This window comes from Pteronotus mesoamericanus, unplaced genomic scaffold (genome assembly GCF_021234165.1).
Source record: "Pteronotus mesoamericanus isolate MK-2021 breed Mesoamerican mustached bat unplaced genomic scaffold, CSHL_Meso_final contig_82, whole genome shotgun sequence".
In the NCBI taxonomy this organism is placed as follows: domain Eukaryota; kingdom Metazoa; phylum Chordata; class Mammalia; order Chiroptera; family Mormoopidae; genus Pteronotus; species Pteronotus mesoamericanus.
In genome coordinates this window covers 11,025,229-11,040,914 of record NW_026555265.1, presented here as the reverse complement: position 1 = coordinate 11,040,914, position 15,686 = coordinate 11,025,229, and the positions used below count along the sequence as shown (strand labels likewise).

The following is a 15,686-nucleotide window of genomic DNA, read 5'->3' as shown; positions in this document are numbered from 1 at the left end:
GGTAAGCCTTTGAACTTAATGGTTCTTCTCCATTATTTAAAAGTATGGGGTACGTGTTAGTTTCTCTTTTGTGAACTTCCCAAATCTTCTAACATTTTTTCTGCCTTCTCTTGAAACTGGCTGCTAAAAATAATAAATTTTAATTTTACCTGTAAAAAATGTATAAGAGGCATAGATTTTGTGTAATAATTTCATCTTATATTTCTTTTTGTCTTTTTATAATTATATATATTTTTTTATCACTAACTTCAGGTACTTACATTTTATCTGTGTTACATTAAACTATGCAACAAAACAAAAAACAATTTTGTAATTAAGCCAATAAATAAATAAATGACCAAAATGCCTGTCATCTGAAACATTTGCATAAAGTATGAATCATGACATTGGTTTGTCTGAATCAGTGATATGGAGCAAAATTTTAAGTAATGGTGATGGTGTTCTGTAAATGGATTGTCCAGTATAGTATCCACTAGGTTCATACCACTATTAAGTACTTGAAATATCATTACCAAAATTGAGAAACTAAATTTTATTTAATTTTAAGTAATTATAAAATTTTATTTAAATAGCCACATGTGGCCAGTGGCTACCATTTTGGATAGCACAGGAAATCACAACACTATTCATTTTATAGGACTTTATAAAGTAAGGAAGCTTGTTTTTTGTAACAAAAACAAATATCTTGGGGGGAAAAAACCCAATTACCCAGTTTATTAAATTTCTTCAAAATACTGTCCCTCAAAATTATTGTATTTGGGGAAAGAGTGTCAGTAAAAGTGTCATTTATTGACTCACCTTCCTAGAAATGGAGTATGTTTTTGTCAGTCAATTTGGCTCACTCACTTGTTGTTTTTATATATATATATATATATATTTTTGTTTGTTTGTTTGTTTCATTTGGTGTTATCTCTGAGAGCAATGTCTTCCTCTCAACTTTCTCTGGGGTCATTCCTTATTGGGGGTTGGTAGGTTGTCCCCGCTGGTATGGAATAAGTGATGTCTTATTCACTTCACTTATTCAGAATATTCACATATTCTGTATGTGAAGAAACTGAGGGCTGGGGATTTTCTCAAGGAGCTGAGCATTCACAACCACTTTTTGCCAGATTTGAGGGTTTTCTGGCCAATAATATCCTAATATTCAGCATAAACCAGTGTCTCTCAAACTAGAATGTACATCTAAACTATCTAGGGGAATTGTTTAAAAACAGATTGCTGCCCTGACTGATGTGGCTCAGTTTGTTGAGCATTATCCCTCCATGTGAAAGGTCGTCCTTTTGATTCCCAGTCAGGGCATGTGTATGCCAGTCAGGGCTGCAGGGCAGTCCCTGGTTGGAGGCAAGCAAGAGGCAACTGATTGATATTTCTCTCTTACATCATCAATGTTTCTCTCTCTTTCTTTCTCTTTCCCTTCCCCTCTCTCTAAAAATAAATAAATAAAGTCTTAAAAAAAACACATTGTTGGATGTTACCCCAAGAGGTCTTATTCTGTTGGTCTGGACTGTGGCCAAGATATTTATATTACTAACCAGTTCCAAGATGATAGCAATACTATTGGTCCAGGAACTACAATTTGAACACTTGTCTAGATTATCTGCTTGCAGGTTTTACCTGCAGGGGCATCTGGAAGCTGCTCACCAAAACCATCAAACTTTTTGAGTACAAGAAGAAAAATATTAAAGAGATAAAGCAATGTAAACCCTGGCCTAGGAATCAAGACACCTGTCTTTTGGTCTAAGTATTTGTTCTGGAATTTAAACATATTTGCTGGAAGGTTTCACAGTATATTAGTGTTTTTTGTTTGATTGGGAGGTGTTACATATATTACATAAATAATAGTAATGGAATTATAAAGCTTGTGAATGATTTGTTTATATTTAGAATATTGATTCAATAATAACACAATAATTTATAGGAACAATATGATTACGTTCATTCTTCGGTATCCACAGAGATTGGTTTCAGAACCCCCGAGATACCAAAATTTACAGATGCTCAATTCCTTATGTGAAATGAAGTAGTATTTGCATATAAATACATCCTTCATTATACTTAAACCATCTCTAGATTATTGATAATACCTAATATAATATAAATAATATTTAAGTAGTTGTTATACTGTATTGCATAAAGAATAATAACAAGAAAAATGTTTGTACATGTTTAGTACAGATGCAACCATTGTAGACCTAAATGTATAGTATACTTCAGTAACAATGTAACATTTTCTTTTCAACTGCTTTTTGTCTGCGGTGTGTTGAATCCATGAATGCAGAGCACACGGAAACAGAGGGCAAATTGTATATTAATATTTTATTGAGCATGGTGTGTTGTCAGGAACTGTGCAAACTCCTATACATACATGATCATATTCAATCCAAACATTGTTTTTAATAAACACACTTTTAGTATTCAGTTTCCCCATGAAAGGAAGAAAACTTGAAAAGCCAGTCATTTGCCCATGAGCCATAGCTCAAGCTCTGATTTACATTTCTGAACCCACTTTCTTAGCTACTGAATAGATAAAAGTCAGCTACCAAGACCTATACATTCAGACAAATTATTATTTTCTTAGTGGGAAGAAATATGACAATTTAATGCAAAGTGTTTATGAGGACATTAAGGATCTATTTTGACATAGAATCAAAGCTTTTTCTGAATCAAACATTTTCCAGTAGATCTTTGATAGACAACATAGAAAAATGCATTGTTAAGTTATAAATATCTTGTTGACTTTTTAATGTCATTAACCTGATTCTTGAGTAAAAAATTATTTAATATGAAAGAAATTAGGAAAACCAAATTTTTCAATTGCTGTGTATAAAAACTCTCAATCTGTAAGCGAATTAAAAAATGTATAGTATTCTGAAATGTTAATACTTTGCATCAAAAACTTATTATCATGTTTGTCTTAATTTCAATTTTATCTTTATTTCTGTAGCTCCAACTGTTACTAGACAGGGGACCTGGCCCTGAGTGGATCTGCTTGGGGCCAGCCAGTAGTGTGTGGGTTCTTGAGTTCACGTAGGAAAGATTTCACAACATGAGTCCAGGCAACTATGAGGGTAGTTTTATTAAAGCGGAGGACAGTGAAACAAGAAAGGGCTTAGCGTAGAAGTAACCAGAGAGCCCAGGCTAGGAGACCTTAGCTCACTGGGAAGTCCAAGGAAAGGGAGCCTTAGAGACAGGTTCAGAGGGTTGGCCTGGATTGAGATGCCGCTGCCCATTGCTCCCCAGGTTGTAAGTCTCATGAGGTCCCTTAGAGTTTAGGAGATGTCTGCCTGTGAGGGAAAAAGTGAGGAAAGGAGAGGGGGAAGGGAATGGAGTAGGCTGCTCCTCAGAGGGAGAATGCATGCACACTAGATCCTTCATCTTTAGCTTTTATGTCTCTCTTGCAGGCAGAAATTTTAGGGCGGTCTCAAGGAAGGGTTTCGGCAGAATATTCCTTGGTTTTCCAGATGTGCCTCACTACTGATTGGTCAGTGCCAGAGCAGGGGGTTGTTAGTCATTGGAGCTGATCCTGGCATCGTCTGCCCAGTTTTGCTGTTTTTCTGGGCCTGGAGGTAAAATACAACTGAGGCATAGATGTTATGTCTAGGGAGGTGACCTTCTGTATCTGGCTATAAATTGTTGGTCCAGTTTGTTCAGCTGTCTATTTCAACTTCCCTGTTCCATTTGTCCTGGCTTATTGGCCTGTCTCACAATAAGGAGAAGAACTTGAAAATTTTTTTTTTTAATTTTAGATTTTTATGCTTTTATTTCCCCTGACTTAAAATTAAGAGTCTTAAAAAAAGTCAGTAAAATTTTGGTATAATATTTCTTACAATATATACATTTCTTTCTAGTTTTGTCCTTTTGGTATTGCATTATTTATAACAAAATGCAAGCTACACTTTTATCCCTCAATCTTTAAGGTAACCTTATTAAAAGTAAGGTTTTATCTTCCTTTAGTGAAAATATTTTTATTTACTAAGTATTAATGACATTATTTCCATTGTGAGTTTAGGAATGGAAATAAAAAATGGCTAATAATTCAAAATTTTCAATTGTGATTTTTTATATGCACTGTAAAACATAATCCATAACAAGTATTTGAAAATAATTTCATAGTGCTATATCCTTAAAAGAAGTAATTGAAGCATTCCTTATAACATTATAAAATGGAAAATTAAAATACCTATCATTGGGAACCACAGGGAGTTGCTAAATCAATGGTGAGATTTTATGAAATCATTAGGACTACTGAAGTAAATTTGATTGGGCATGTGATATATAAAGATGCAGTGCAATGCATATGAGATAATCCTTTTTTAAGAACAGAAAATAAGCTATGCATTAGTTAGGTAAATATATCACTTCTAAAGTCAGAGGCAAAAATGAAATAGTGGTAGCCTCTTAGAGGGAGAAATGGATGCGTTGAGAAGAAAAAATTCCTTTAATGTACAACTGTAAATTTTTGTCCTATTTTACAATGATTAAACAATAGGATCTTGTCCATAAATATTCATAACAAATATGAATTTTCCTTTAGATAAATTTTTGAATTTGAAAAGATGATATTCTTTATTGACTCTCATCTTGAATTACTGACAAGTTTTGACATTTATTCACATCCACAAGAAAATTCAAGAATATGAAAAGAGAAGAAACCCTGATAAATCGGAGAAAAATATTTTATATTATTTAAATGGGATATAATTGCAAGTAAATTTAATGTCCTTGAATTTAGTACTTTACAGTTAATGAAGAGAAATAATAAGTATGAACAAACTATTTAAGCATTTATATGAGGCATTATATAATAGTATCAATGGAGAGAGCAAACTGAACCTACATTGCCTATGAGCAGAAAGGCTGAGTAATCTCACAATGACACAAGGGAGCCACAGTTAGAGCCCAGAAGTCCTGATCATCACCTCGAATTAGTTCAGTGTGTTTTGCTTTGTTAGCTCAGTATTTACAATCTTTCCCCAGATAAAAAATAGTTCTCTGGCTATACACATGTAAAATAACTGGGAAAAAAGTGATTAAAAATTACTATTAGTAGAGATTGCAACAATAAAATTACCTGGTTTTGATAAAGTGCAGTGCTGTGAGACAAATATAATTAATTATTCCCAATTTATAGGAGCAGTATATGAAATTTCAAAGGGTTGTGACTTTCCCTGTCTCAGATACCTGGTAAAAACTGAGTCAGTACTTAAATGTAGGTTTTCTCTGAGTTCATATGTCAAATATAAGAGAAATATTTGTCATTTTTCCTTTTTTGCAACTAGGAGAAACCCAACTTTCTAACTTAGGTTAAATAAGAGATGAAGGATCATTAAACTAAAGGAACTTCAGGGATAATGTGAAAGTGACTCAAATATTCAGGATAGTCTATTTCTGTCTTACACACACACACACACACACACACACACACACACAAGCATCTGTCTTTCTCTGCAGGGTGGCTTCATTCTCTTTTGCTAAAGACTTTGTTCATATGGTGAGAAAATAATAACGTCCAGGGTGCTCTTGGGAATGGGTTTTTCCCTCAGGCTATCTCAAGACCTTCTTGGTAATTAATAAATATCCGTGTCTATACACACCCAGCAACCAAAGAAAGTTCACACTTGCATGTATTCACATACTCTTCTACCTTTGCAGCCGACTCAAGAACTTAAGCAAAACTTATTAAATGACCATGTAGTTATATATTAATTATAAGAACATGAGTTAATGTCTGTTGAGTGCTTTCCATAGGACAAATTCAGAGCTAAATGATTTATATTTTTATTTCTGTATTCTACTAAAACTCTAAAGTTTAAGCATTATATCCTACTTAACTGATAAGTCAGGGAGAGGTTTAAATTTGAAGTCATTTTTATGGAAACTTGAAGCTCATGTCTCTTTTTATTTTATTGAATAAACACAGATGAGTGTTTACTGAGTTCATGATTTCCTTTAAATAATTCATTAGCCTAATTTTATCATCAATCTCCTATACACAAAGACCATAGATTTTAAGCTACTCCTGAAAGAAAACACACAAGTGTGTAATTAATATCAAGAAAAATAATTAAATTGTGCTGCAATCAAGTTAATGCTGATTTGATTTTTTCCTTAACCAGTGCATAAGTTATCAGAGAATTTACATTTCAGATTTTAAGATGATTTTAAGACTAAAGTTTATAGATATGATGGTTGTTATTTCACAGGGAATTTTTTTTAATTTAATAAGATCCCTATGTCAGTAAGCTATATGCGCATGTTATTTTTAGCTACCATTTTGATTAACAGTATAAGTATACTTTTTTAAATATAAGGAAAGAAAAATCTATAGGAGGGAAATTTATAGATGCTTAAAAGATATAAAGCAAAACATCTAAGGTACAAAGATATGAGTGGTGTGAACATATTTTTATAACCTCAAACACAATAAAAAGAAAGAAAAGAAAATACTATCTGCTATGTCACGAAATGTGCCTCAACTTTCTCTTATGGAACTTAAAGTGAAAGATAAGTACCATATGATTTCACTCTTATGTGGAATCTAATGAACAAGTGAACTAACAAGCAAAATAGTGACAAACTCATAGATGGATGGCAGGCTGACAGCTGTGGGTTTGGCAGAGCAGTGTGGAGGCTACGGAGGGATTGAGCAAAAAGAAGAAAAGAGAGAAAAAACTCATGGACATGAAGAACAGTATGGTGATTTCTGGGGCAAGGGGAATGAAGGAAGGCAGAGGAGTGTACAGGTGGGATAAATGATGATCGACAGAGACTTGACTTGGGGTGTAAACACAATACAGTGTACAGATGATGTGTTGTAGAATTGTGCACCTGAAACCTATATAATTTGTTAATTGGTTTCACCCTAATAAATTAAAGAAGAAAGGAAATAAAAATAATGTTTTATTTACATTGCAGTGGTGGCTTGTTTATTTCCTCTTTGGAAAAACCTCAAAAACATTCTTAATGTAGTTAAGGATTTATATTCTTTTGCATGTTTAGAATTAAAGACATATCTAATAAAGAGGATGTAAATACTCTTCGAGATAGCACACTCTGACGTACTGCTGCCTGTCTTCAATGACATAAGCCCCTGGATTGAGCTTCAGTTGCCATCCCTGAGGAGAGCAACAGAGAAGTTCTGACTGGATCTCCAACTTCTGGGCTGAAGTTCTGATGGAATTTTCCTGACCCATCATGATCTCTCTCATTTATTGACTTATAACCAGCAATACTGTGTCTAAAACTTATTCCTTCCAATAGGAGATCAAGGCTATTGTGATAAGAAATAGTAGAAAATACAGAGAGTTAGGTATTTTATCATTTGCAAACTGAGAGAATGCTGGATTTACCATGAGTACGAATCCTGGCATGTTTAGTTACGGGAAAAAGATATACTTTTTCCAACATATGTCAATATCTTACTAAAAATGTTTAGAGAAAATATAGAGAGGGAGCAGCTCTAAGGGACTCCTGTTCTGCTCATGTAGCCTTCTTATCACTAAATCCTGTGCTTTTCTTATGTTATGTGAGTACATAAGAATGTTACATTAAATAATAATAAATCATAAGAAGTTAAAACTTGAAGTTATGAATTAAAGCATTTCTTGTTTGGGACAATATTTTGATGTTTTTTGAAACTCTCATGTAGGCATATGAGAGGAGAATCAAGATGGCAGAGGAGTGAGTGGAAGTAACACTGACCTCTTCCTAGGACCAACCTGGAATTACAACTAAATTGTGGAGAAATCACCTTAAACAAACAATTGAACTATAGCGAGAGAGGAGCCTTATAACTCCTCAGCTTTAGACAGAAGAATCAGCTTTAGCACAACCCAGCTGGTAAGGAGTGCGGTAGAGACTTGAGAAGGTAGGCAGGGTGCCCACAGGCAGCAGCACCAGAAGGAATATTGAAACAGCCAATTGGGTTCCCCTGGGATGAGCAAGGTCTAAATCATAAGCAGGGATCTCCAGCCTACAATACCAGAGCCCAAAAAGAACACAGATAATAGCCAGCTGTGAAAAGCAGCAGGGTTGTTCTCTGCCGGACACATGCGGCTGGATACACAAAGAGCCATTTAAAGGGCCAACGCATAAATTTTTATTTGCAACCACTTACCCTGGACTCTAGCAAAGAAGGGGGCAGAGTTGGCTGGAGACGCCTGAGTAGAGACTGGGGAAGGAGGCTTTGGGAAGAGAACTGAGAGAGTAGCCGGTGGGATCCTGGTGCTGACTCATCCCCCAAACGGCAGCAGCCATGTGGCTCAGGCAGACCACTCACCTGAGTGGCAACAGTGTGATAAAACTCAATAGTCCTGCCCCCGGGAGGCTTGGCCTAGGCCCAGTACTGCTAAAACCTGACAGCTGAGTACAGAGTGGCAGCCACAAATAGTAGATCCCTGGTTAAAGGGGCAACAGAGTGGTCTAGAGACACTTGAGGGGACACTGGAGACAGAGGTTTTGGGGAGAGAACTGAGAGAGTAGCTGGCAGGATCCTGGTGCTGACTCCTCCTCCATATGGCAGCAGCTATCTGGTGCAGGCAGACGCTCCCCTGAGTGGGAGCAGCGTGAGAGGACCCAATAACCCATCCCCAGAAGGAACTCTGTCCCACCCAGTGATATCTCTAAGCCTGACTGCTGAGTGCAGAGTGACTAGCTTAACAGCTGAAGCAGACAGCCACCGACAGTAGATTCCTGGAAGTCTTGATCAGACAGCCTAAGGTCAGACAGGGTCAACACCTGACATCATCAGAGGCAGATCCAGAAAGGAAAAAAAAACAGTGGTCTCCTACCTTAGACATTCACACCACAGTCAGGAAATCAAAACAGATCAATTTGAGAAGACAAAGCAAAAAAGAAGAGTCTCACAAATAATGGGAAAACAAAGAAACACCCCCCAGCTGAAGGGAAAGGAGGAATCCCCAGAAATAGAAATAAATGAAATAGAGGCAAATAAACTATCAGATATTGAGTTTCAAACAGTGGTTCTAAGGAAGCCCAATGAGCTCAGTGAGCTCAGAGAGAATTACAAAAGCTACAGGGAAACTATGAGGAATGTATTGCAAAGTATATCAGCATGAAAAAGGACATAGAAACTATCATGAGAGACAAGAGGAAATGAAAAGGACAATTTTTGAATTGAAGAACACAGTAGAAGGAATCAAAAGCAGGCTCAATGAAGCACAGGATCAAATCAGCAAGCTGGAGGATAAGGGAGAAAAAAGCTCCCTGAAAGAGCAAAAAAATGAAAAAAGACTCAAAAAGAACAAAAAGGCATTTAGGAAAATGCAGGACAACCTGAAACATAGTAATATCCGTATGACAGGGATACCAGAAGGAGAAGATAAGGAGCAAGGGATAGAGAACCAGCTGGAAAAAGTAATGATGGAAAACTTTCCTAATTGGAGGAGAGACAAAGTCCCACAAGTCCAGGAAGTATAGAGGGTCCCATTCAATGGGAACCCAATGAGGCCCACTCTAAGACACATAATCATTAAAATGGCAAATATTAAAGACAAACACATAATCCTAAAGGCAATAAGAGAGAAAAAGGTATAACTTATAAGGGAGCCCCAATATGGCTAACAGCTGACTTCTCAACAGAAATACTGCAAGCCAGAAGGGAATGGCAAGAAATATTCCAAGTAATGAAAAGCAAAGGCCTGCAACCAAGACTCTTCTACCCAGCAAGGCTCTCAATTAAAATGGAAAGTGAAATAAGCACTTTCCTAGACAAAAGAAGGATAAGCGAATACACCTTCACCAAACCAGCAATTCAAGATATGCTGAAGGGACTGCTTTAAGAAGATGAAGAAAAAGAGTCTATGAATATCCAGTTCCTTACACAGTCACCAATACTTGATATTACCAATATTTTTAATACTTATTAATCTGATTGTGACAATGATATGTTATTTTAATTGTTCCTTTTTTATTTGTTGAAACTAAACCTGTTTTGGTATATTTCTTGCCTATTTCTATTATTTTTTAAAAAAAAGCTTTAAGTGACTTTTTGGTATTCTTTATCCATTTTTTGATTAAAAGTTTGTAGAAATTTTTCCCTAAAAAACCTCAAAAACACTATTAACTCTTTTTAAATGTGTTGCAAATACTTTCCTACTCTATTACTTGTCCTTTAACTTTTTTATATGTATATTGTGATATAGTCTTAAATGTTTAATATAGTCATATTGTTAATATTTTACTTTATAGATTCTGGGTTTAAATATTGTACTTCAGGGTAAGAAAAATATTATTTTGTATTTTCTCCAAAAACTCCTTAGATTTTACATACTGATTTTTAACTCACCTGAATATTTGTTGTATAATGTGTGAAATAGGGGTCCCTATATTTTTTTATTTCAAATAATAGTGATCCATGCACCTTATATGTTGAATAAACTGTATTTTCTCCATTGATCTGAAGTATCAATTTACTCATATATTACATTGTTATAAAGAGATATATGTTTGTTTCTGGAATGCTCATTTTATTTCATTGATCTAATTGATTATTTCTGTGCAGCTGTCATGATTGCTGAGACTTTATAATGGATTTAAATTTTTTAATATTTTGTAATGAATCTTGAAATTAAAAAAATGAATAAATAAAATCAATCTGCATTAAAAAAAAAGAAGAAGAAGAAAGAAGGAACTCCTACCTTTTGCAACAACATGGATGGAACTGGAGAATATTATGCTAAGTGAAATAAGCCAGTCAGTGAAAGACAAATACCATATGATCTTACCTATAAGTGAAATCTGTTCAACAAAATAAACTAATGAACAAAATAGACCACAGGCAAGGAAACATGGAGCAGACTGATAGTGACCAGAGGAGATGGGGAAGGAGGACAATGGTGGAAAGAAGGGGAAGGGACTAGACAAAGAACACGTATGAATGACACATGGACATGGACAACAGAGTGGGAATTGACTGTGGGTGGGGTGGGGGGGACAAGCGAAGGAGGGAAAAGGGGGAAAAATTGAGAAAACTGTAATAGAATAAGCATGATTTTTTTTTAAAAAAAAAAGAAACTCACTAAAACGTGCCTCATTGAAATTCATAATTCTTCCCTACAACCCAGACACCTGAGATTGACGGGACACCTGCCAATGCCCTTGAATCCCACTTCTCTTTTCCCTTGGACTCCAACCATGCCTTCACTGGACTCTCAACAGAAAGGCTAATCTTAAGGTAATAAGTATTTTTTCCTTATTTGCTTATTTTGTGAGGCAAAGAGACTAAATTTTATTTTTCTCTAATGTTGACATATTGATAATGATATAACATATTATAAACACTTCATTACTTTGCCTTCACCCAGTTAAGTACAACGAGCATCAAACTGTATTTGTAGCAATCGGCATTAAGCAGAAATATGGATTATGGACAGCAATGTTCTTGATGTTTTGGAATTTATGTTCTGTCTTCATATTGACTTCAACTTGAACCATATAATCTGTTTTTAATCAGTGAATATTTTTATTTAATTCATCAACTTTGTGTCACATTAATGAGTTTCAAAGGCTCACAATGGATCCATGACTCACAATAGTTTTATACCTATTTGCTTCAGGTTTGATGTTTCATGCTAAACAGTAGCAATTTGATTATTTTGATTTTTATGGAGTAAAGGTTGGAATTTATTCTTTAATAGCTACTTATATTTATTTACAGTTCTTTATAAGCATGATTCCACCAACCCAATTTTACTGATGAAGAATCAGTGAGAAATGAAGAATTTAGTGCCTTGCTCTAAATCACCCAGAAGATGAATTAACAACTGACACCGGAATTTCAAATTTCAGTTTCACTCTGTGTCACTGAGCCATGCTGCTTTAGAAAGCATTAAAGGATTTCTTGGCAATATTTTAAAAACCCTTCAAATTTCATGAGAAAATTAAAATATTTTAAAGAAACATTTATAATAATTGTTTAGTTAAATACATATCAAATTCAATATAAGCTGTTTTATTTAATTATTATAACATAATAATAGCAAGAATATTTATTAGGAGTATAATTCTGATTATGTATTTAGATTAGAGAAACAAAATCACATTTTTTTCACATTAAGACTAAATTTTATTACATTTATGTGGAATTTAGTTTGCTTATGGTTTATAATCTCACAGGAAAAAAAATGTTATTGACATCAAAGAAGCTGCAGCAAATTTTATCCCAACAGTCATCTGTCCATTTCAAATATTATAAACAAACATCCTTTATTAAGGAAATGGTATTTTTTGAAAGTTTACCAAAATTAACTTAGAATTTACTAATAACTAAAAAAGGTATGATTTCCATGACAGTGTTGGAAACTAATAACAAAATTTCATTTAAGGACAACCTTGCATGTACATGCTACAAACACAAAATTGCATGATAACAATATGTTAATGAACTAAAAGACACACACTTCACTTATATTAAAAAAAATACTTCATTTACAAGTCACTATAGAGCACAACAAAAGAAACATAAATGAAGCCTTTTAAATTCATTTTTGAAGGATTTTGAGGCTCTTACCTTATATTTTAATGTTTTGTTCATATATAGTCAAGAGTAACAGAGAAAGCCAACTCAGTGTCAATCCAAAATTCTGTAAGAGAAACATCAACCAGAGCTGCTGTGTTTGAACATGAGTCATTTTAGGAAGCATTTCCACCAAGGATAAATATAAGAACACCCCAGCAGGAACTGTCAAGATCCAATTTTGAACACAAGGATCAGTTGATACTGAGAGGCCAATGTACAGTCCTATGAAGACAGTTAGAGCACTTACAAAATTCATCAGGATGGCAATTTTAATAGGAAGTCTGGAGATTAGCAACACAGCAAAGTCTCCCATTTCATGTGGGATTTCATGACACAAAATGGCAGTTGTGGTTACTCCAGACTCAGGAAGACAAGAAGGCTCCTCCTATCACACAGCCATCTGCAAAATTATGCAGGCTACCCTTAAACTGTACCATTATTGCTAACAAGCTAATGGATTTGCATTTTCTTCTGGAGTCTGTCATACTGCCTATAGGAATTTCAGCTGCCTAAGAGTCTTCTGGGCCTTTCTAAACACTTGGTGATGCAAAAAGGATAAAACATTTTTCTATCAAGAAAAACCATGGATGCCTCCAATTAGTGCCAACAGTTTCCAAATGTGACCTTTGTTTTCATGGACATGTCCAGACTCTGAGACTTCCTGCTTATGTAAACGAGGGACCTGAGGGATACAGTGGGGAACAGCATCCCCAGAGAGTGTCCCAACAGCCAGGCCCACAAACAGCTGTAAAATGAGCCTGTAGCTCTCTCTCCTCACAGCTGTGGAACATGAGCAGTGTGGTCCTGGGCATGGAGCCCAGCGTGAGCAGCATCACAGCCATGGTGCTGTAGCCATATTTCTCCAGAGTGGTGGGCAGCAGGTTTGCTTCTTGGTCCTTGGGCAGCTGTCAAGAGCAGCTGAGCAACTGTTGACTGATCCCTGGACTCATGTGCTTAAAAATAGGTGAAAGGCTATTCTGTAGAAATATCTCGACCAGTTGCCCAGCAGAGAAGCAAATCTGATCCCAGGAAATTGGATCATCATCTGACTCTTGGTCCATGGACACAGATATATTAGGGTAACTCCAATTATGAATTGTCATATTGTTTTGTTTCCTTTGAAGTTGATGGACTTTATCTTTTCTGATATAGGTACTTTTGGTCCAGAGACTGTTGAGCAGTTGGTCTAATTCTGATAGGTGAAGAGTATTTGTACTATTCAAGGAACTGAAAATATAGTAGTAAAGTAGTCTGGGGACAGTAAGTTTCTTTGCCCCAGACAAACACCTTGAAGAGACGAAGCAATGATTGTTGCCGCCAATGAAGGAAGTGTATTTTCATCAGCACCATGACTGCTTAGTATTCCAGGCTTTTTCCACAGCATTTTGGTTCCCGTACACTGGCTTCTTGAAGTGTCAAAGTGCTGCCTGGTGAAGGCCAAGATATCTCCTGTCTCTTTCTGTGAAAGGAAATAGGAGTCTTCATTCTGCCTGAGGCTGAGGAGAGTGTGTAGATAAAATTTATACTCTTTATTACTCAAGTTGAGCTTTGAAGAACAAATTTCCTGCTGAATAACGTAGGAGAGGAGGAGAAGAGAAACTCTCTGGACCACTTCCTCTCTGAGCTGATCTTCAAAATCTCCTCCAGCTATTAGCAACAGGGCATCTGGTTCAAAGCACCTAGGCTTCAGTAGAGGTGGGGGCAGACCATACTGGAGATGCCCAAAGAAACACCTGGGAAGGAGGCCCCAGGGAGAGAACCGAGAGAAGAGCCGGCGGGATCCTGGTGCTCACCCATCACCCATGCGGCAGCAACCATCCTGCTCAGGCAGACCATTCTCCTCTTTGTTTTTGTTTTATAAAGAAAATATGAACTCTTCACAAGAAATGGTTTGTTAAATTAGAAAGCAAGGATATAAATGTTCTTTTTATCCAACAACTACTTTCAATTTTGTTAAATATATCTATAGTAGATCATATATAGCTAAGATGATTTTAGGCTTATAGATTGCTAAATGTGGAGCCAGTTCCCATACATGAAAAGCTAACGCCTTAATAAGCTGAGTTCCAACAGATGACCTCTACTTAAAAATAAATCATACATTATAAAGTACATTTAAAACCTACTGTGAAGTAAATCCATTTTTGTGTGGAAATTATCTCCCTTAATAAATAACTTAGTAACATGTAATATGATTCAGGGAAAATTCCTAGTCACAGTAACTGACTCACAAAAGACAAGCTCCAGAGATATTAATGCCTTCTAATGGAGTCCTGATTGTAGAGCAGTGATCAAAAGTTTATCAGTTCATTCACTCAGGAGGCTTAAGGTTTTGCTTTGACTGGGATAGCACAGCTTTCCCAGATGGACCGCCTCTGTGTTTCATTTATTTCCTAACCATGCCCAGCATTCACTTTGCCCATCACTCATAGAAACATATAATTCTGGAACTAAAAGACAATTTGGGATCATTTAGTCTATTCTTTCACTTTTCAATGATGAAATAGGTGTCCAAAGAGGTAGAGTTACTTTCTATTGATTATACAGTTAGTATATAGGTTTTTCATTTTCTATAATTTTGGTTCATGTTCTGAGTAACTGCAGGAGGCATGATTCTATGAAGAATTCCCTTTCCATTGTCCTGGACTTATTTCTTCCAGAGAGAATTTTTTTCTTAAAGGCTCCATGACATGGTTTCAAACCTGACAAATTAATCATCTTTTTCTAATGTGTAAATCAAAAAAGAATTCCTGTCTCATAGTATTGCCATAGGGATTTCAAGACATAATCAATATAAACTACCATGCTAGCAGTTGGCTTTCTCTTAGCTTGCCTCTATTATGCAGAATATGAAATCATTAGCTAAAGGAACACATGAAGATTCTTCCACAATGTGCTTGGAATAGAAGGAATGCACTTATGAATAATTACTTTTTTGCAGTATTGTTGAGATATGACTGACATACAGTGCCTATTTAAAGTATACATTTTGACATGTATATACTCATATACCAATAAAAATCACTAAAATCATACTGTAATCCCCAAATTGACTCATGCTCTTTCTTTACAATCCCTGTCTTTCACTAATACATGCCTGTCCCCAGAAAATGACTGATCTACATTCTGTCACTATAAATTGTTTTAA

General features: G+C 35.5%; 1 pseudogene; it reads right to left on the bottom strand.

Moving 5' to 3' along the window:
• LOC129079799 (zinc transporter ZIP12-like) overlaps nt 1–15,686 on the bottom strand; it is a 40,873-nt pseudogene that overhangs the window by 14,673 nt on the left and 10,514 nt on the right.